General features: G+C 41.9%; 1 protein-coding gene across 29 annotated transcripts in view; it reads right to left on the bottom strand.

Moving 5' to 3' along the window:
- Nucleotides 1-16,574, bottom strand: part of CLASP1 (cytoplasmic linker associated protein 1) — a 276,660-nt gene extending 260,086 nt beyond the window's left edge. For all 29 annotated transcript variants that reach the window (XM_045479468.1, XM_045479475.1, XM_045479463.1 and 26 more), the window contains exon 1: nucleotides 15,847-16,574. The gene's annotated coding sequence lies outside the window, so the exon portion shown is untranslated. The remainder of the gene's footprint in view (nucleotides 1-15,846) is intronic.
- Nucleotides 16,575-22,915: the final 6,341 nt, after the last annotated feature.

The raw sequence follows: 22,915 nt of genomic DNA, 5'->3' as shown, positions 1-22,915 counted from the left end.
AACTGTGAGATGCTGACCTGTGCCAAAGTCGGATGTTTAACTGACTGAGTCACCCAGATGCCCCCCAAAAAATTTTTTTCAAGCAAGCTAGAAAATAGCTTGCTTATGACATCATGTTTGTTTACAAAATACAAAATAGTCACATTCTGCATGCACAGAGAAAGTATGCAGGGAAACAGCATACCAAGATGTTAACACTCTTTTCTAAAATTAAAATATACTATTTACATAATTTAAAAAGTACATGTTAAAACTAAGAGTGGAACTAAATAATAATAATATAATAATAATAATAGTGGTATTATTTGCAGAACAATGCTGTAACCCATTCATACATATAAAGGCTTATATATGCACAGAATATATAGAAGACCATCTAAGAAACCAGAAACAGTGGTTGCCTCTGGGAATAGGTTGTGGAAGAATGTGGAGAAAAGGTGGAAGAAGACTTACAATTCACCTCTAGCTGTGCACACATTTTGAACTTTTTGACCATGTACATATTATCTAGTCAACGGAAATATAAATTTTAAAAAAATTAAAAAGAATAATGACAATATTCTTTCTAGTTGAACCACAGTTTATACAATAAATACCAAAAAGCTGTTTATAAAGTCAAATTTAATTACCATCATGAAACCACAGGCATCACCAGTTATTACAAGAACTGAGAACTACAGGGACTCCTGGCTGGCTTAGTTGGGAGAGCATGCAACTCTTGATCTCAAGGTCAGGAGTTCAATCCCTACATAGACCTTACTTTAAAAAAAAAAAAAAAAAAACCGGAGGGGTGCCTGGGATGGCTCAGCTCAGCTGGTTGAGCATCTGACTCATTTCAGCTCAGGTCATGATCTCATGGTTTGGTTCATGGGACTGAGCCTTGTGCTGACAGCGGGGAGCCTGCTTGGGATTCTCTCTCCCCCACTTTCCCTCTCGCTTAAAAAAAAAAAAAAAAAATTGAAAACTATAAAAAGAGGCAGTTACTCAGCAAATTGCCCACCCATTTCTGGCACTCCTCTCTAGAAGGAGCCTTGGTAACGTGTATAAGGAAACAAAGCTAATTTCTGAACCTCATCCAGCCATGTAATACGTGCAAAGTCAAAAACAGAAAAACAATGAGAATTAGTGTTGGATTGCTTTTTTATCACTGAACTATAGCCACGTTTTAACTGAACAATACATATGACAAAACAGGGTCATATGCTTTTACAAAATTATATTTTTAAGTGTTTTAACTACAGGAACTCTCATACTGCAGGCTAGGTTTTTTTTAAACCTCTAAGACGGATAATTTAGCAATATCTCTCAAAAATTTAAAGGTACATAACTTTCAACCCCAAATCTCAACATATGGGAATTTAGTGATACAAGTGCAAAATAAATTACAGGATTAATCTTTGTAGCATTATTTATAAAAGCAAAAGACTAGAAAAAACTAAATGTTCCTCAATAGACGGCTAAATAAATTATGGCATCCTATTCAGCCATACTCTTCATTTTAAAAAAAATGGGGAACACTTTACATGTACTCACACAGAATGATTTCCAAGATACATAAAGTTAAAAAAAAAAAAAAGGCAAAATACACGGTGGTCTGTAGCAGGATACCATCTGTACAAAATAGGAGGAGAGAAAGGTGTGTCTATACATATGCGTTTTTTTTCACATATATATTTAGTACCACTGTTGTTTCCAGGGAAGGGGTCTGGGTGGGTGGCAAACAAGAGAAGAGGAAAACTTAATTTTTAAACCATGTGTATGTAGTACCTGCTCAAAAAATAAATACTTTATAATTTAAAAAAACTAATGCATTTAACTAGCAGTTCTATTTCTCCTTTCTAGGGAATTTAAACAAGATGAAAAGGACCTTCATACAAAGCCACAACAGATTTAAACTCGCTCATAATAAAAAGGGACACTGGGGCGCCTGGCTGGTTCAGTCACTAGAATGTGCAACTTCTGATCTCAGGGTTGTAAGTTTGGGCCCCACGTTAGGTGTAGAGATTACTTAAAAATAAAATCTTTACAAGTAAAAGAGGGGCACAGACTATCCCCTAGGCATCTTTAAAAAAAATTTTACAGCCGGGGCGCCTGGGTGGCGCAGTCGGTTAAGCGTCCGACTTCAGCCAGGTCACGATCTCGCGGTCCGTGAGTTCGAGCCCCGCGTCGGGCTCTGGGCTGATGGCTCGGAGCCTGGAGCCTGTTTCCGATTCTGTGTCTCCCTCTCTCTCTGCCCCTCCCCCGTTCATGCTCTGTCTCTCTCTGTCCCAAAAATAAATAAACGTTGAAAAAAAAAAAAATTTTACAGCCAATAATGCATGCAATAAGCTTGTGACTACAATATAAATAACGTATTTTTAATAATGCCATCACTCTCCAGAAGCAATCTCAATAGCAACCAATTTCCCAAAAGCACAATGTCTAACCCCCGCCCCCCAAAATTCCAAAATTGTATCACTGATCTGTTGATGATTCAAGTAAAGATCTGAAAATAATCCTGATTTTATGGAGACTTAGGGCTCTCGAAAGATGCTAGTTTTAAACAGTCTTCTCTCAGCAAGGGTGCTTTCTTGGCCATTGTCTGTGGCCACTTCACAAAGTCAGACCATGGCATTAACATGGCCAAGAGTCCGGGTCTTCGCCCCACGGTCACAAGCTAGGTCCCCAGCCAACAGAGCTCTCATAAATGGAAGGCAACAAGCAGGCCCCAGAGTACCCAACCAGGCATGCGGACCTTGTTCAGGGCCTTACATAACTTTGGGTTAAAACAGGGTAAGGACACACCTCTTCTCCTACCCCCAGATTAAGAGCCCTTCCCTCTTCAGTCCTCCCACAGTAGTGCACTTAACTCAGGAATCCTGTCTCCTTACTTGTCTGACTTCCGTCTTAGGGGTGGAGCACTTTGGGAACACGGCTAAGAGCCTTTCTTTCAGGAGCGTCTAGGTGGCTCAGTCGGTTAAGTGACAAATTTCGGTTCAGGTCATGATCTCACGGTTTGTGAGTTCAAGCGCCGCGTCAGGCTCTTTGCTGACAGCTCAGAGCCTGGAGCCTGCTTCAGATTCTGTCTCTCTCTCTCTCTCTCTCTCTCTCTCTCTCTCTCTCTCTCTGCCCCTCCCCCTTTTATACGCCTGCGTTCACACGCTCTCTCTTTTTCAAAATTAATTAAAAAAATTATTTTAAAAAGAGCCTCTCTTTCAGTCCTGTGGCACAACAGTTAACGTGTGTTGAGCAAAAATTCTGATCAAAGCACATAGTTTGAGCATTCTTTACTAATTACCCAGGATACACCCTAGAATAACTCTCTCAATTAAATGGGAGCAGTTCTCATGAAGGCTCTGTGCTTTCAGGTCCATTTCTCATGAACATCTACTTATATACCCTTTCTGGATCCCCTCCATTCACCTTACCCCACCCCAAAAGAGGTCTACCAATCAAGTGATTGTAAGATGGTCTTTATCTTCCCCAGCTGTCATCCTTTTGTGATTCTGTAAAATCATTACTACATAATTAGGCTAAATACCGTTACTTTGTCCAAACAAATGTTCCTTTGGCAATTTCAGAAACTTCCTCCAAGTTCTAAAAACCATGAGAGAATGGAAAGTTTTTCCCACCATGTTCACTTTTAAGAATGCAGTCACAGTGGTGCTGGGGGGTCTCAGTCAGTTGAGTGACCGACTTCTTGGTTTTGGCTCAGGTCATGATCTCGCGGTTCATGGGTTTGAGCCCCAGGTCGGGCTCTATGCTGTCAATGCAGAGCCTGCTTAGGATTCTTTCTCCCTCTCTCTGCCCTTCCCCCGCTTGCACTCTCTCTCTCTCTCTCTCTCTCTCTCTCAAAATAAACAAATAGAAATCTTTTTTTAAATAATAAAAAAATAAAACCCCAGTCACAGGCCATAGGAAATCTACTTGGCATGCCAACAGGTAAACACAACCGGCATCTGGCTAAAATACCACACCCATTAGCCCAAATCAGTGCACAGAGGACACCCGGGCACTGAGAACATTTGTTTTTAAAGAGCCACCCCTCTCAGCATGGGATCCCAAGTCTGAAGGGTGATCTATTAAATAACAAAAACACTTCTTGAATCAAATTTTGTGTATAAAGATACAGCTATATACTACCTCTGGCCTTAATTACGAAGAAGTTGGGTCCATCTTTGTGCACACAGATGCATGGCTACAGATTCAGATTCTTACCAGGCCAATTTTGCCAGGGGCAGTTAAGGAAAACAGTCTGCATTATCTTCTTCCTACTCTCCCTGCAATAAACCGTTATTCCAACTAAGGGAGTTCAAGCTCTTTGTGAATCATTTCACTGGTTGACAATTACCTGAAAGCAAGTCAAATACTGGATTTGCTCTGACCTCTCATGTTGTTATGTTGCTTGAAATAGAAAATAAAAGAACAAAATAATTCCTTTTCTGTTTTCACTATTAATAATAAGGAACTGATAAAATAAACAGTGGAAGCCAGTATCTCATACGATGAAAGTGTTTATATAACAAGATACTAAGAGTCAAAACCTAGCAGAAAACAAAACACCGAAGGCCAGCCTTCAAACTGAACCTTCCCTTCGCTGACATCTGGATGGTAGGTTACAAAATGGACTCTTACAGGAGGTCTGATCACTTAGCACAAGTAATATTAGACCCTAAGGAACACTAAAGAGTGTGATGAAAGGAAATCTGATAATACAAACCCAGAAAGATCAGATAATTCTGCACTAGTTAATTTTGGGGATTTCTAGGCAAAAGAGCTTTTTAATGAGATTTAATATTTTTGTTAGAAAAATCATACACACTATTGCACAAACTCCAAATAATTTTTCTAATTTTTTAAATTAAACATTTGTCAAAAATGCAAATCGAGGGGCACTCGGCTTTGGCTCAGTTGGTGGAGTGTCTGACTCTGACTCAGGTGATCACCTCACGGTTCGTGACTTCAAGTCCCACACCAGGGTCACTGCTGTCAGCTCAGAGCCTGCTTCAGATCCTCTGTCCCCCTCTCTCTCTGACACTCCCCAACTCGTGCTCTCTCTCTCTCTCTCAAAAATTAATACACATTTTTTAAAAACTGTAAATCAAAATGGCTCAATCTAAATAAATCAGCTAACACTATAAAACTAGATATATAAAAATCACCCCTAAAAGGAGTAAAATTCCCGATACAAAACTTACCATAATCTTAAATAATGAGTTAAAATTTTTCCAGTCATCCATGAAATGAACTCTGTATTATGCAACCTAACTGAGGTTTATCAAAATATCTTATGTCACATACAAAAAAACTCCCAAGGAAGTTTCAAGGCTTAGATGCTATATCAATCCTCACATGTGAAAAAATTCCTTAAAAGGACCTGATTTAAAAACCTTGAAGAACCTTATAATATACTGATTATTGATCTTTCAAGAATTATCCACAATTGGGGGTCTGGGTGGCTTAGTCAGTTAAGCATCCAACTCAGCTCAGGTCACAAACTCACAGTTCGTGAATTCAAGTCCCGCGTCAGGCTCTGTGCTGGTGATGGAGAGCTTGCTTGGGATTCCCTCTCTCTCTCTGCTCCTCCCCTACACTTGCATGCTCGTTGTCTCTCAAAATAAATAAACTTTAAAATTAAAAAAAAAAAAAAGAATTTTCCACAATTACCTAACTGTACCCACAAAGATCTATATTCAGCTTCACAATTCAGCCAATAAAAGGTAAGGACATCACTTGCATCATTTGCCCAAAACTGGACACTAGAGTAATGGGGGTAGGGGGGACAAGTGAGAGGCAGACACGGGGAAACAAAAAAATATATAATATACACCCTACCCTGAAGGTCCTCACAATCTATTTTGAAACACAAACCACAAGCAACTATACAAGGGCATCTGGGTGACTCAGTTGGTTAAGTGTCCCAACTCTTGATTTCAGCTCAGGTCATGACCCCACACTTTCATGAGTTCAAGCCCCACATCAGGCTCTGCGCTGGAAGCACAAAACCCGCTTGGGATTCTCTCTCTCTCTCTCCCTCTTTCTCTGCCCCTCCCCAATTTGTGCTGTCTCTATCTCAAAATAAAACAATAAACTTTGAAAAAAGAAAGTAACTATATAAAATTAGGGGCGCCTGGGTGGCCTAGTCAGTTTAAGTGTCCAACTTTGGCTCAGGTCATGATCTCAGGGTTTGTGAATTCGAGCCCTATGTTGGGCTCTGTGCTGACAGGTCAGAGCCCAGACCCTGTTCTGTGTCTCCCTCTCTCCCTGCCCTTCCCCCCTCACACTGTGTCTCTCTCAAAAATAAATAAACATTGGGGCACCTGGGTGGCGCAGTCGGTTAAGCGTCCGACTTCAGCCAGGTCACGATCTCGCGGTCCGTGAGTTCGAGCCCCGCATCAGGCTCTGGGCTGATGGCTCAGAGCCTGGAGCCTGTTTCCGATTCTGTGTCTCCCTCTCTCTCTGCCTCTCCCCCGTTCATGCTCTGTCTCTCTCTGTCCCAAAAATAAATAAACGTTGAAAAAAAAAAAAAAAATTAAAAAAATAAATAAACATTAAAAAATTTTTGGGGGGGCGCCTGGGTGGCGCAGTCGGTTAAGCGTCCGACTTCAGCCAGGTCACGATCTCGCGGTCCGTGAGTTCGAGCCCCGCTTCGGGCTCTGGGCTGATGGCTCAGAGCCTGGAGCCTGTTTCCGATTCTGTGTCTCCCTCTCTTTCTGCCCCTCCCCCGTTCATGCTCTGTCTCTCTCTGTCCCAAAAATAAATAAACGTTGAAAAAAAAAAAAAATTTAAAAAAAAAAAATTTTTTTTGAAGTAACTATACAAAATTAAAAGGAAGAAAGGGAACTCACATTTATTAAGTGTCTCTCATATGTCAAACAGCAAAGCTGTAACTCACACAAAATATACATGCATCCTGTTTCAAAGGAAGAAAAGGGTAGGGGTATGGAGTAAGAATGAAGGAGGGTAGGCAGTGAAATCAAATACCTAAAGCAAAATATAAATGCCAGTGAATGACAAAGAAAGTAATTAAAACATTTACATCAGTCTTCAACGAATGTTACTCGGACAACTGGATATCCACATGCAAAACAACGAAGTTGGATCCCTACCTCACACCATATAAAAATAATAATAATAACTTTAAATGTATTAACAGCCTGAATGTAAGAGCTAAAACTATAAAAATGTAAAAACATAGGAGTAAATCTTCACAACCTCAGATGATAATGGATTCTTAGCTATGACACCAAAAGCATAAGCAGCAAAAGAAACAGATTAGTTGGGTTCCATCAAAATTTAAAACTTTTGTGCATCAAAGAACATTATCAAGAAACGTAGGGGCACCTGGGTGGCTCATTCAGTTAAGCGTCCAACTTCAGCTCAGGTCATGATTTCATGGTTCGTGGGTTTGAGCCCCGCATCGGGCTCTGTGCTGACAATGTGGAGCCTGCTTGGGATTCTCTCTCTTCCACTCTCTCAAATCAATAAACGTAAAAAAAAAATTAAAAAAAAAAAAAAGATATGGAGAAACTGGAACCCTTGTACATTGCCATTAGGGTTATAAATATACAGCCACTGTGGGAGAGTTCAACAATTCCTCAAAAAGCTAAGTGTAGAATTACCACACAACCTAGTATTCTAGTCCTAGGTATATCCCCAAAAGAATTGAGAACAGAGACTCAAACAGAAATTTGTAAGACAAATTTGTAAGACAGCATTATTGACAACAGTCAAAAAGTAGAAACAACTCAAGTTCTACCAACAGGTGAGTGGATAAACAAATGTTACTATACACATACAACGGAATATTATTCACCAATTAGAAAGGAATAACATGAATGAACCTTGGAAACATTATGCAAAGTGAATAAGTCATAGGACAGATATTATGATTCCACTTACATGAGTTATCTAGACTAGGCATGCCTAGAGTTATCTATAATTATCTAGACTTGCCTAGTCTACTTAGACTGAAAGTAGATTCTAAATTATCAGAGACTGAGGAAGAGGGAGGAACAGGGATTTATGGCTCAATGGTTATAGGGTTTCTGTTTGGGGTTATGGAAAAGATTTGGAAGCTGACTCTGATGATGGTTGTACAATAGTGTGAATGTAACTAATGCCACTGAATTATAATCTTAAAAATGGTTAAAATGGCATATTTTATGCTATATATATTTTAACCACAATAAAAAATAAATTAAAAAGGTTTATATCATGTCTTTAGTGACCTGGATTGTCCAAGGGTAGATTTCAAATTGGGGAATCAAATCTAAAAGAGACTGTATATCACCTGATCTAACCCTCATGGAAATGCCAGTGCCAACCTGCATCTCTATGTCCTTCCTGACCAGTGAGGAGGCAACTCCAGATGCCACCAGACGCCGGGAGCAGACTTTCTCCCAAGACATCCCCACTGACCTTTCATGAATGAGGAATAGCCTGTGTGCAAAAAACAGAAATAAACGGAAAGGAAGCTGAAGAATCCGAGAACCGACTCTACCACTTTCCAGCTGCATGACTGTGGACAAATTATTCAACTTTTCGAGTAAGTTCCCCAGCTTCCTCTCATTATAAAATGAAGACAGCATCTGTCTTTAAATACTGCTGTAAGAAAGGGTGCCTGGGCGGCTCAGTTGGTTAAGTATCTGACTCCAGCTTAGGTCGGAATCTCACGGTTTGTGAGTCTGAGCACCTCATCAGGCTCTCCACTGTCAGTGCAGAGCCTGCTTCAGATCCTCTGTCCGCCCCACCCCCCACCTGTTTTCTCTCTCTCTCAAAACAAATAAATAAACATAAAAAATATTTTTTTTAATAAATGCTGCTTTAAAAAATGGCAAAAGCATACCTACAAGAAGTTGGGTGTTCGATCCATGGTGGCCATTGCCATTGGGATGCTAGGTCTACCTACCATCCTCGGGCCAACCAAAGCCATGTCCTCATGGCTTGGGTCTGGAAAGCTCTAGGACTTACCAGAACTGAAACAAAACACAGCCACCAGCACCACAAGGAGGCTTCAGAGAAGGAGCTGTTTTTATGCAGTTCAACTACTCTTAGAAAGACTGGCTTATTGTTCCTAGAATGAACCCAGCTGCTCTACGTTAGGAAGGACACTGCTACACAATTCATTCTCTCTATACAGCAGGCCTCTGTTAACATGTCTGAGCAACCCTTCATAACAGAGTCTGCCTCTACCCACAGGAAAGACACACTGCGGAAAAACCGAGCAAAAAATTAGCTGGAAGGTAGTCCCGAGGCAGCTCTCAAACTCTGGTGGCTTGAGAATCACTTGGGAAATCTGTTTAAAAAGCAGCTAACTCGCCCCCACCACCAGACATTCTGATTACTAAATATTTCAGGCAGGGCCCTTGAGCACGCGCACACACACACACACACACACACACACACACACACACAAAATGCTTAAAGGTAGGCCACAAAAATGTAATAAGATTACATTGTGATGTCAACAAATAGACTATTCTGTCCCACAAAGCAAAGGCTGCATTTTCCTCCACATCGATCTGGAAATGCAATAGCTGTAGCCACACAGGACAGGAGTGAAAACCAAGCAAGTAAGACAGAGCACCTGCATGTAATGTCCAATACAAATTGCATACAGTTGGTTCATATAAAAGCCCGTCATTACTCCTTGCTCTTTTTTAAAATAAATGAAAAATAAAAATAATGTACGATTCCACGTCTCTCACTGTAACAACAACAAAAAAAAACCATTTAAAATATATTGCCAGAAGTTGGTAAAATTTCTGTGAAAGTGATACATTCTTAGGGTGCTGGGAAAATTATTAACTGGTACAACTTTGTGGTCAGCAATCAGGCAGTATGTATCAAAAGTCACCCAATAATCTCACTTCTTTGAATTTATCCTAAGGAAACAACACTAAAGAAGCAAACTATGTGCAAAAAGACAGTCACCGTTACAGTATATGTAATTTAAAGAAAGGGGGTGAGCCTGGCTGGCTCAGTTAGAAGAGCACGCAACTCTTGATCTCAGGGCCATGAGTTCAAGCCCCAAGCTGGGTGTAGAGATCACTCAAATAAATAAATAAACTTTAAAATATATATATGTGTATATACATTTTATATATATATGTATATATATGTATACATATTTATATATATGTATATATATACACACACCCATACACCTACTTGTCAAGGATCCCAGTTTACCAAAATTCGCCATATCAACTCAAATATGACAAAGCTATTAAAAATTTAAATGATGCATAATATGTCATTACGCAGAAAGTATTCACAAAACATGCAAAACCTAACATTACTTACTGAAAAGTACAAACATACAGACAGGGTGATACATTAAGAAATGATACCTTGTGTTAGGATGGTTTGATGTGGCTTTTCCCCTCTGGTCCCTCAAGTTTCTGTGCTATCGCTATATTATTATAATAAGACTATAAATAAATTTAACTGATTCCGCTTGGAAAGTTAATAGGGTAACACTTACAGAGACAGGTGCAAAGTGGATTCGGCTATCCTGAAGAAACATAAACTCACCCAAATGTGCCAGAGTAAAAGACAGCTACAAGGCCAGTTCTGGATGTTTTTCACAAAACAATCAATCTTCCCAGATACATGTTAACTATTAAACCTTGAATTTACATTTTTTTAAAAGCAAGTATAAACACACTAAAACACAGGAGGAAACCTGGTTTGGCAGCTTATTGACATGGCAAAGAGATCAGAGGATTTCATGAACCATAACTTCAGTAAGTCAACAAAATTATGTAGCTAAGAGGTAGCTGACAAGAAAAGAACACTTAAGTTTGGAAACAGAAGGTCCTGCTCTCATCCAGCTCTATCTCCGACTGGGATTTAACCTGCAGGTCTTAGTTTCTCATTTGTAAATTGAGAGGATAGCAACATTATCTTCCTCGTCTACCTAACAGGATTCTGAAGGGAGCAAAGAAGATTATGAATGCAAAAGTGATTTAAAAATCGAGGGGTTTTTCCCTTAAATCTGGCTATTATTTATTATTATGAAGACACTCACATGCACGGAGCTACCAAAACGGGCAACACTGTTTAGAAGGATACATTTCACACTGATAAGTGGATACGCCTCCTAGGGGGCCTGAGGTCTGGGGCCAAGCCTTTCCCTTATCTGCATTGTTTGTATCTGTCAGGAGCATCTACTCATCTATTACTTGGGGGATTTTTTTAATTTGTAAGAGCAAACTCAATCACTGACAAAATTAACATAAAGCGCAAGGTTTTCATTAGGGTTTTGTTTTAAAGACTCACCAGGGGACTGTTAGAACTGTGTCTACCCAGGTCTCGTAGGCTTAACTGACCAAAAATCTCTGGGTAGATGGGGAATAAATAAGGTCAGACCATTTGTATTTTAACAAGCTCCTCAAATGACTCTGGTGACTTGATTATTGCTATGTATGCTACCTTGTCATTAATATTATCAACTCCTACCACAAATACATAGTGGGAATACCATGTATATAGCCACTTACTATATGCCAATCACTATTCTCAGCACTTGACATATCTCATTTAATCCTTACAACCCTGTAAGTAGATATTACTTTTAACACTGCCTTCCCTTCCCCTCACATTTGTTTTATAGGTGAATTCATTAAAACATGAAGAGATGACTTAACGGGCCCACGGCCCAAAGTCAGAGGGCTAGCAAGTGGCATAGTCAGAATGTACAACAAAGTCTGAACCCTTGATACAGTTCCTAACCTAAGACAACAGCTGTATGCTCTGGTCAGGTCACAGCAAGTTGTTTCATTTCAGACACTGCATTTAAAGGACACTAATGGGGGTGCCCGGGTGGCTCAGTCGGTTAGCCGATGGACTCTTGATTTCAGCGCAGGTCATGATCTGGAGGTTTGTGAGATGGAACCCCGCCTTGGGCTCTGCGCTGACAGGGCAGAAATGCTTGGGATTCTCTCTCTTTCTCTCTCCTTCTCTGTCTTGTCCCTCCCCGCTCACTTCTCACACTCACACTCTCTCTCAAAATAAATAAACTTTAGAAAGAAAGAAAGAACACTAACAAAACAGAATTGCCTAAAGAAAGATGGGGAAATCTGATTAAACCATGAGGGGACGGGGCACCTGGCTGGCTCAGTCTGTAGAGCATGAGACTCTTGATCTAGGGGTTGTGAGTTCCAGACCCATACTGGGTGTAGAGATACTTTAAAAAAATAAAACCTTGAAAGAAAAAAAAAAATAAAAACAACACAGGAGAGGACAAAGGATCTAGGGCAGGGTTATTTATTTACTTACTTACAGCCTAAGTGGCATCAATGTGTAACATTTTGTCTGTCTCCCTTATTAGACTGTGAGCGTTTGAAACGTGGGGACCACGCAGTCTTTTCAACTGTACCCCGTGGCACCGAGCTAAAGAAAGGGTTTAATAAATTAATTCATCAATAAATCTAGAGAAGGCTTGATGACTGTCCTAGGAAATGAAAAGCTATTACGTGTATTACATGGAGAAGAAACAGACTTAATACATGTTACTTCAGGGTTATGCCCAAGAAAAACAGGCAACAGGGAAGGGGCAGATTCTGGAACGGTCTCAACTAGCTTTCTAGCATCCAAGACCTGTCCATGAACAGAAAAGCAGATTTGCAGTGTAAGGCTGAGGACCAGAGTACAGTAGACAAAAGGTAGGAGAATGGTCAATGGAGCCTCTAAGAACTCTGCCCAAACTCAAATTCTACTATTCTAAGTTATCTTTCATATTTCATACATTAACCATGACTAGCTACACAAGTCCCTAGTTACACAAGTCCTGGTAGTTAAGTACAGAGGATACCACAGTGTTCTACAAACTCCCAGGGCCCTCAAGGATCTAGAGGAGACTAAAAGCAGAGGCGTGAATCTTCCAAAGAGAAAGGTAGTGGATAAAACAGGAATCAGCAAGGAGTGAGGAGATTTCCAGGCAGGAAACAAGAGGGAAGTCAACACAGGCATTATGAAAGAAAGGCCGTCATCTGAGCCACAACTTTAGGGACCCAAGGGGGGAGGTGGATTGGAGCTGCCACAACAATCTGGGGAAGAAAAGCATTCAGTATGGCAGTAATGGTCTGAGCACAGAGTAGGCAGGAAAGCCCTGGGGCAATGAAGACCTACCAGAAATAGTAAACTCCGGAGCTTAAAAAGAAAAGGCCTTTAGAGGTCATTTAGTCAAACACACACACATTTTATGGATGTTGCCCTGATCGAACTGGGTTAAGAAAAATTCATTTACAGGGTGCCTGGGTGGCTCAGTTGGTTGAGCATCCGACTTCTACTCAAGTCACGATCTCACAGCTTGTGGGATCCAGCCCCACATCGGGCTCTGTGCTGACAGCCCACAGCCTGAAGCCTGCTTTGGATTCTTTGTCTCTCTCTCTCTCTCTCTGCCCCTTCCCTGCTCATGCTCTGTCTCACTTTAACTCTCAAAAGTAATAAATAAACATTAAAAAAAAAAAAAAAGGTTCATTTACTTTCTTCTATTACATTTTACAAACCAAAAACTCTATCATCAATGACTTGTTCTTTGCTTAGTTTTGTGCTGGGTTTTTGTTTTTTTTTTTTTTTTTTAAGACTAACAGATCCTTCTCTTATTTTTTAGGAAATCTTTTAGATGATTCTGTTTTTCTTGCAGTTGTTAAAACTGCCAGTTTTAATAACTCAGCTCTAATATTTACAATCCCTTAAATGGTCATAATATTTGCTAATAGTACTAAATTAAAAGTATACTCTAAGAACTATGATTTTATAAATAGAGAATTGTTAAGAAGAAACAGAGTCTCAAAGATAAATTTAAGTCTCAGATCCAAGAAACTACCTCTCACTCAACTTATAAATTGTGAAACTGAGCCACTCAAGAAAATAGAGTTAACAGACTACTGAAGCAAAAAAATCTAAATCCAAACCAATGAACGAAACCTAACACATATGAACAATAAACCTAATGTTCTTCTGGCCAATCATTTCTCAACATCCCTGTCAAACTATTTTAAGGATCTGAAATCTTGCTCTATAAAAAGTAAGTTCCCATCATCCGAACTACACTTAAGAGATTCTATCACAGTGGTTACTGAAGCATAAACACCAAGCTTCAGATTTTTGCTTCCCATTAGCACAAAAAATGCTTGCCTCTTTTACATAAGGTTGAGTCTGTGGCCAAAATCCTGACTTACAGGGAGATGCAGGTTTTCAGTTCCAACACTAATTTAAGGTGTAAGGTTAGCAAAGGCCTTTTCTCTATTTACCACTTAGATTGTAACGTGAAGATACAATATTTGACACCTCCACCACCAACTGCCACTTCAAAGGATTTCTGACTTTGGTTACTTTAGTCGAGAAGATATAAAGCTAGGGTTGAAAGCTCTTCGGTAAAAATTAAAACTTAAAATTCAAAAATAGTGCTGCACGTTAGCTGATAAACTATAAATTACAGAAACAGATTTTAAAAAAAAGGTGAAATTGCACGATTTTACAAAAATGAGTAAGTCAGCGGCTCACAAAAATTTAAATCTTTCTTAGCAAATGGAGAAGATACACAATATTCAGTAACTCTGGGACATTGTGGTTTTGTTTTTATCTATAAGGTCTCTGCATCAATGTTACTATTCTCCCAACTCCCTTTGAGTAAAAGGAGCCCACTGTCCAGGATCCCTCTTACCAAGAGTTCAGTAAATGTCACAAATAATAATAGAAATAAAAGCAACAATCTCTAAAGCTAGAATTTATACCGGACTCTGGCACCAGAATAGGGGACAAGGCACATGGCAGCCTGCAACTATTTCTCCCTTCTGACTCTTCTGCATCACTGCCTCCCAAAGGAATAGAGAATCCGAATCTCTCACTGCCACATCTACAAATTAAAGTATCACGATTAAAGAGCTCGCAGGTTCTACGAACGGTCACTATTTAATCATCGAACCCCGCAACAGAGAAATTCATCTAGATGCAACAAAACATGCTTCAAGGATCTACCTAGTTTTTTTTTTTTAATCTTAGAAATAAACACAACTATTTTAATAACATTATGTAATAAGTTAGACCCTGGAAAACCCCATATTCATCTGAGCGGCTCGAAAAATGGAAAGCAAAATTCGATTAGCTCCATTGTACCCAACCAGGCTAACGTGCACTCCTCTTCGTCAGAGCGGCTCTGCCAATACCAAAGAACAACAAAGGCAAGTTGAGGAGGCTGCACAAGGCTTAACTCAGCACTTGTCCGCTTTCCCAGCTTCGGAAAGAAGCTCTCTGCGGGCCTTAGGGACCAAGGGACCCTCTGCATCCCGCCCGGTCCCCGGCTCGGCTCGGCGCCGCTCGCTCAGCTTTTGTCTAGCCCGGCTGGGAGCCCCGGCCGCCCGCCTCCCCGGCACCCCTTCTCTCTGGATCTTTCTCCACACCCATCACTCGCCGATGACTAGTTGTTATGGGTTTCTCTCCCTCGCCCCCTCCCCTCGCAATCCCGGGCTCTTTTCAAACGCGACTGACTGTTCGCTGGCTTCTCCCACCGGGCCGGTAAGACTCGGGTCAGGAAGGGGGCCCGGGGTGGGGTCTGGGAGAGGAAAAGAGAGAGGGGCACACAAAGCCGGGCTGACCCCACGGTCGCCCCCTCCTCCCTCTGCAAAGCAGCCTGGGATCAGCGACCTACCGGTGGGATAAACAACCCACCCTCCCATCCCGCTCCCCGCCCGGCTCCCACCTAAGGGCCGCCCCCTCCCCCCAAAGTGCACCCAAGAGCCGATGACAGCGCTGGACATCGCCCTCACCCAGACCCGGCGTCTGCTACCGCAAGGCGAAGGGGCAAGGGCCTCGGAGGGCTGGATCTAAATCTCCTCTCCCCAACCGGGTACTTACAGCCGTATTATTCGCTACTGTTGCCGCTGCGGACCAGACAGCCGCCGCCTTCTCCTCCACCCCAATGAGGTTAAGCGCTTGGTGCGGGGATTAAAAAAAAAAAAAAAAAAAAAAATAGAAGCCGAGAGCGCCTGCGCAGTGCAGTCTCCCTTTTACCGCCACCGACCCGGCTGGACCATAGAGAATGTAAACCGAGACCAGAGAGGCGGCTGCTCTCTATGGTAACGCCCCGCGCAGGCGCCAGCCGGCCTGTACTGGGCTTCTGGAGCTGCAAGTCCCAGGAGCTTTTGCCTCCTCCGAGAACGTCAGTTGACCCCGATAGGGACCCGTAGAATAAAGGTTCTTTAAGGGAAGGACGGCGAAGGTGCTGCGAAATTGCGGCGAAACTCAGGCTAGGCCAGGAGGGTCGGATGCAGTGGCCACGGCGACAGGGCACCACAAAGCAGGGAGTGTAGTGAATAGAGCTGAGGGGAGAGTCGCGAAAGCCTGGATAAAAGTCATCTGGCCGGGACTTCCTGCGGTCGGGGTCTAATACCTGAAGGAAACGAGCTTTCACTTCTGGGTTACGCGCGTCCCGCCCGACCGTCGGGCGACTCAGATGAAGGAAATTGTGCCCTGTGACTTTCCGTACCCGGGCTTGCGTTGGTTCCCCCTTTCCTTTTCGACAGGGCGCGGACACTTGAGCCGGAAGCACAACTTTTTAACGGTTCTCTGGCGTTCTTGAAGCGAAATCGGCCCGGTTGAGGCCTCGGAGACTCGAGATGGCCAGCCACAACCCCTTTTTTACGTGAGCGCCTGAACAAATAACGCTGCCTCTGACCTCCCTCTCGCGTGACTTCCGGCTGACACGTGAGAAAGTGTTTCGGAGGGTACAAAGCTGTGCAAATGATAGGGCTGCCATTAAGGATCCTGCAGGACCCAGTTTTGCGGCGTCGAACCCCTATGTTCGCAGGTAATTTGACACTGAGAGCTTGTGTGTGAAATTAACACACTGCCTCAACGAGATCACCCCGTGGGAGTGGGAGTTGACTTCCCTCCCCTCTCGATGTCCAGTGTGTTGAGTTTTCACCGGGAGCTCTTGAATGCCGAGCTCCGCGGTGGTGGAGTGTTCTGTGTTAGAAGACGGGTGCGGGAGAACGGTGAGGTAATGCCCCTGATGCTCAGGGCTTAAATGTTAAGGGTCGGCGAGACTAAGCGGAAACAAAGGCACGTGTTCGCTCCTGTGTGCAGTGCGGGAAAGAAGAAGGACCGTGGTCTGAAGGTGTAAGTAAGGATACGTGGAGGATGTGACTCCTGATTGCATCTAGAAGAACTAGCATCTTTGGGGGCGAAAGCACCACCCAAATGGATGGGTGTTGATGAAAGCATTCCGGAGAGGAAACTCCTTGGAGCGAAGGCTGAAAAGGGAGTGTTTTACTGGGAGTACAATGAAGGCAGCAGTCTAACTGAAAGGCGGTAGTGGGGGATACAGGGGAAGAGTGGAAAGTAAGATTTGAAAAATAGGATGGGGGGGCGCCTGGGTGGCTCAGTCGGTTAAGCGTCCGACTTCAGCTCAGGTCACGATCTCGCGGTCCGTGAGTTCGAGCCCCGCGTGGGGCTCTGGGCTGATGGCTCAGAGCCTGGAGCCTGCTTCTGATTCTGTGTCTCCCTCTCTCTCTGCCCCTCCCCCGTTCATGCTCTGTCTCTCTCTGTCTCAAAAATAAATAAACGTTAAAAAAAAAAAAAGAAAAATAGGATGGGGAATTTTTTTTAACTTTTAATTATGGGAAGTTACACATAACAAAATTTACCGTTTTAACCACTCTTAAACTGCGCAGATCAGTGACGTACCATTGCATTGCTGTGCAACCATCTCCAGAACTCCTTTCATCTTATAAAACTGGAATTCTGTGCCTTTTAAACAGCTCCTCAATCCCCACTCCCCCAAGTCCTGGCAACCACCGGTCTACCATATGTCTCTGAACTTGACCCCTCAAATACCTCATATAAGTGGAATCATACAGTATTTGTCTCTTTGTGACTGGCTTATTTCACTCAGCATAAATGTCAAGGCGCTTCCATGTTGTAGCATGTGTCAGAATTTCCTTCCTTTTTAAGGCTGAATTCTGTTCCATTGTGTGTATATACCAGGATGGATACTTGGGTTACCAACATCTTTTGATTATGGCGAAGAATGCTGCTGTGAACGTGGGTGTGCAAATATCTCTGAGACCCTGCTTTCAGTAAGATGGGGAAGACTTAGAAACTAAGTAGAGAAAGCCATCAAAAAGAACTGTTTTAGAAAGTGACCCTGGCGGTAGAAGCTCAATACATACCCTATTTATGCAGAGCATTTACGGAGATCTCCCAGGCATTGTCCTACTTTATGTAAAGTATTGGTATGCCATTGAATCCATCAAAATAAACATGACCTGATGGTTATTCACCACATTTGCCGGTGAGAAAATCAAGGCTCTGGGTTACAAATGGGCTGTGGAGAGACTCACCATCCACACATACACACAAATGATTAGGAAACAAAATTCCCATGGGAGCTGGGCACCCTCGGGCACTGACTACTCACTGATTTGGACACGGAAATGAAAGAAAACAATTCAGTTGTTAAGAAGAAAGAATAGGGTGACATCAAGAACTATCACTCAAATTACTGGTATGTGTAAGGGCTTAACACAGCAAAACTGCATCATCCAAGGTCCCTAAAAGAACTCAGAGGTTTGATTCCAGGTATGTTCGTGGCCTTTAAAAAAAAAAAAAAAAAAAAATCCCAGGTAAGTATATCTTTGCATGTACTGGAGAAATTAATAAGACCTATCATGTCCTACTCAACATTTCATCTTTCATTTTACATTCTCAAAAATCCTATGGATCATTCAAAGCAATGATCTATTTGGCAGCTGAGGAAATTAATGGCCAGAAGGGAAAAATGATTTGCCCTATGCCACCTGGCTGCTTAGTACCAAGGCTGCAACTAAAATGTGAACGTTTCTGCTTTGATCACCCTTGCAGAGATAGATAGCATAGTCTTGAGTGAGTGGATAGTGTTTCTGTTCAATCAGTCTCATCTTCCTCAGAGATTCATACCCAAACTTAAGAAGCTAGCGCCAGTTAAACAATGAAGCAGAGAATATAAGTGCATTTTAAGTAGCATTCATACACTCAAAAATACTGGGTACCAACTATGTGCCAAACACTTAGCAAAGCAGGGGGAAAGAATCCCTGTACTTAGATAGAAAACAAAGTAGTAAGTAAAATACAAACTATGTCAGGTACGGTAAGTATTATGGGGGAAAAAATGAAGCAGTAAAGGAGAAATAATGAGTGCTAAGGAAGGGAAAGAGATTTCTTTTTAAATAGGCCTGGGCGGGGGGGGGGGGGGGGCGGGCGGAGAGGCACTAAGAAACCAACTCTAAGCACGGATCTGAAGGAGGAAGGGAGCAAGAAATGTCCTTTATCTGGGAGAACATTCCAGGTAGTAAGAACGGCAAGTGCAGAAATTCTGAGCCTCCAGAAAGATGTCTACTACATTCTAAGAGCAGAAAGGAGGTCAGAGCGAAAGAAGCAGAGTGTGGGAGGGGAAAAGTAGGAAATGAGGTCAGAGGTGACAGGATGCCAAATTGTGTAGGGATTTACAGGGTATTGTAAGAATTTGGGCTTTTACTGAGAGGGAAAACCATTGAAAGATTTTGAGAAGTAAAATGACTAATATTTTTAAAGAATCACTTTAGCTTCAATTTTGAGAATATTCTGTTGGGGAGTAAGGGAGTTTTGAGAATAGATTATAGGGAAGCAAGAGGGACAATTTAGAAGGCCATTGCAATTCTGCAAATGAGAGACAATGGTGGCTTGGGAAAAGTGCAAGCAGTAGATTGATGAGGTGTCTGGATATAATCAGACAGGATGGCACCCAGGATTTGAGTTGATTGATACAGGGTATAAGCAAAAGGAATTAGGGGACTCCAAGATTTTTGGACTGCGCGATTTAAAGAATAGAGTTGTCATTTACTGAAATGGCAAAGCCTGGGACGGGCAGGTTGGGAATTGAAAGCGCTACAAAATTCAGGATGGGAGACGTTAAGTTTGAAATGCTTATTACCATATGAAAATATCAAGGCAGATATTTGAGTCTGGAGTTGGGAAGAAAAGTCTAGGCTGGATTTGGGAGACACTAGCATGTAGAGAGTTTTAAAAGCCATGAGATCGGGGCGCCTGGATGGCGCAGTCGGTTAAGCCTCCGACTTCAGCCAGGTCCCGATCTCGCGGTCCGTGAGTTCGAGCCCCGCGTCGGGTTCTGGGCTGATGGCTCAGAGCCTGGAGCCTGTTTCCGATTCTGTGTCTCCCTCTCTCTCTGCCCTTCCCCCGTTCATGCTCTGTCTCTCTCTGTCCCAAAAATAAATAAACGTTGAAAAAAAAAAAAAAAAAGCCATGAGATCATCTAGACAAAAAGTGTAGACAAAAAGTGTAGACAAAAATTTGTAAGAGTTATCTACAGACTGAGCTCCGAAGCATTCCATTCTAGCATTTAGGGATTGAGACAGTAATGAAACTAGCAAAGGAGACAGGGCAGCCACTGAAATAAGGGGAAACCAAGAAAGTAAACTGGGAAGAGCAACCAAGTCAATTGCTAATGGGCTAGAATTGACTGTTGGCCACAATATTGGAGTGGTGAGGATGGAAGCCTGAGGATGGAAGCCTGATTGGAACGGGTTCAAAAAAGAATGGTGGGAACAGAACTGGAAAGAAGGGGGAGAGATCATTTGGAGGAGGAGTTTGATTGTAAGGGTATGGAAGCAGAAAAGGGGAGTGATACTTTTAAGGGACAGGTGGGCCAAAAGAACTTATTATTTCATCCAAAATATTTTAGTATTCCTAAAAGATAAGATTCTTTGTAATTTTTTTTCAATGTTTATTTTAAGAGAGCGCATGAGCAGGAGAGGGACAGAGAGAGGAGAGATTCCCAAGCAGCCTTTGCACTCAGTGCACAGCCAAATGTGGGGCCTGAACTCACCAACCTTGAGAGCATGACCTGATGTGAAATCAAGAGTTGGGACACTCCAGGGACGCCTGGGTGCCTCAGTTGGTTAAGCGGCGAACTTCTGCTCAGATTGTGATCTTGCAGCTGGTAGGTTCAAGCCCCATGTCGGGCTCTGTGCTGACAGTTCAGAGCCTGGAATCGGCTTTGGATTCTGTCTCCCTCTCTGCCCTTCCCCGACTCGTTCTCTCTCTCTCTCTCTCTCTCTCTCTCTCTCTTTCTCTCTGTCTCTGTCAAAAATAAATAAACATTAAAAAAAATAAAAAGAGTTGGACACAACCGACTGAGCCACCCAGGTGCCCCAGGATTCTTTTTTAAATATAACCTCCCCTTTGTTAGTACAGAGCCTGCTTCAGATTCTCTGTCCCCCCCCCCCCTCTCTGCCTCTCGCCGGCTTGTGCTCTCTCTCTCTCTCAAAAGTAAATAAACATTAAATTTTTTTAAAATATAACCTCAATACCACCATCACACCTAAAAATTTAATAATACCTAGTCTCATGATCTACCTGGTCAATCTTCAGACTTCCCGAATTGCCTCATAATTTTTTTTGCTATAAGGTTTATTGAGATATAATTCATATACTATATAATTCATCCACTTAAAGTATATAATTCTAGGGCACCCTGGGTGGCTCAGTCGGTTAAGCATCCAACTTCAGCTCAGGTCATGATCTCACAGTTCATGGGTTCCAGTCCCATATCAGGCTCTGTGCAGACAGCTCAGAGCCTGGAGCCTGCTTCAGTTTCTGTGTCTCCCTCTCTCTCTCTGCCCCTCCCTCACTTGCATTCTGTCTCAAAAATAAACTAAAAAATTTTTTACATGTAGCTTTCCAGTTGTCCCGCCATTATTTGTTGAAAAACCTATTCTTTCTCCATTGCCCTGCCTGGGCACCCTTGTCCAAAACCAATGGACTATAAATATATGGGTTTATTTTTGGATTCTAAATCTATTTTCCATCAATGTATATGTCTATTTTTATGCCAGTACCCACTGTTTCAATTACTATAGCGTTGTAGTTTATGAAACTGGGCAATGTGAGTCCTCCAACTTTGTTTTTCTTTTCCAGTTGTTTTGGCTATTTAGAACTCTTTGAAATTCCATATGACTTTTCCAATCAGTTTGTCCATTTCTGCAAAAAAAAAAAATTCGGTTGTGATTTTGGTAGGAATTTACTGAATCTGTAACAACAATCAATTTGAAGATTGTTGCCATCTTAATAATATGAAGTCTTTTGGTTCAAGACCATAGAATGCCTTTCCATTCATTTAGATCATCTTTAATTGCTTACAACAATGTTTTGTAATTTTCCTAGTATAAGTTTTACATTTCGTTTGTTAAATCTATTCCTATATATTTTCTTTTTGATGTAATTATAAATGGAATTATTCGTTTCATTTTCAGATTATTCATTGCAAGTCTATAGATATACAATTAATTTTTGTATATTGATCTTGTATCTTGCAACCTTGCCAAACTCATTGATTATTAGTGAATTTCTGAGCATTTTCTGTTTACAAAATCATGTCATCTGCAAATAGAGATTGTTTTTCCTTCTTCCTTTCCAGTCTGCATCCCTTTTATTTCATTTTCTTGACTGATTTTTTTCCAGCTAGAACCTCTAATACAATGTTGAAAAGAAGTGGTGAGACTGGACATCCTTGTCCCTGATCTTAGGGGGAAAGCATTCAGTTTTTTACCATTAAATATGATGTTAGCTGTGTGTTTTTCATATATGGTCCTTTTTTCTTTCTTTCTTTCTTTTTTTTTTTTTTAAAGTGTATTTGTTTTTGAGAGAGAGAGAGAGCATGTGCGAGGCAGAGGAGGGGCAGAGAGAGGGAGATAAATCTTTGCTATGCTGTCAGCCAAGAGCCTGATGCGGGGCTTGAACTCATGAACCACAAGATCATGACCTGAGCCAAAGTCAGATGCTTAACCGACTGAGCCACAGAGGCACCCCAACATCCATTCTTTCTTAAACGTCTTGTAGAATTCACCAGTGAAGCCATCTGGGCCTTGGATTTTCTTTGTGGGTAGTTTTA

This window comes from Leopardus geoffroyi, chromosome C1 (assembly GCF_018350155.1).
Source record: "Leopardus geoffroyi isolate Oge1 chromosome C1, O.geoffroyi_Oge1_pat1.0, whole genome shotgun sequence".
Classification (NCBI taxonomy): Eukaryota; Metazoa; Chordata; class Mammalia; order Carnivora; family Felidae; genus Leopardus; species Leopardus geoffroyi.
This window is presented reverse-complemented; position numbering and strand designations above follow the sequence as displayed.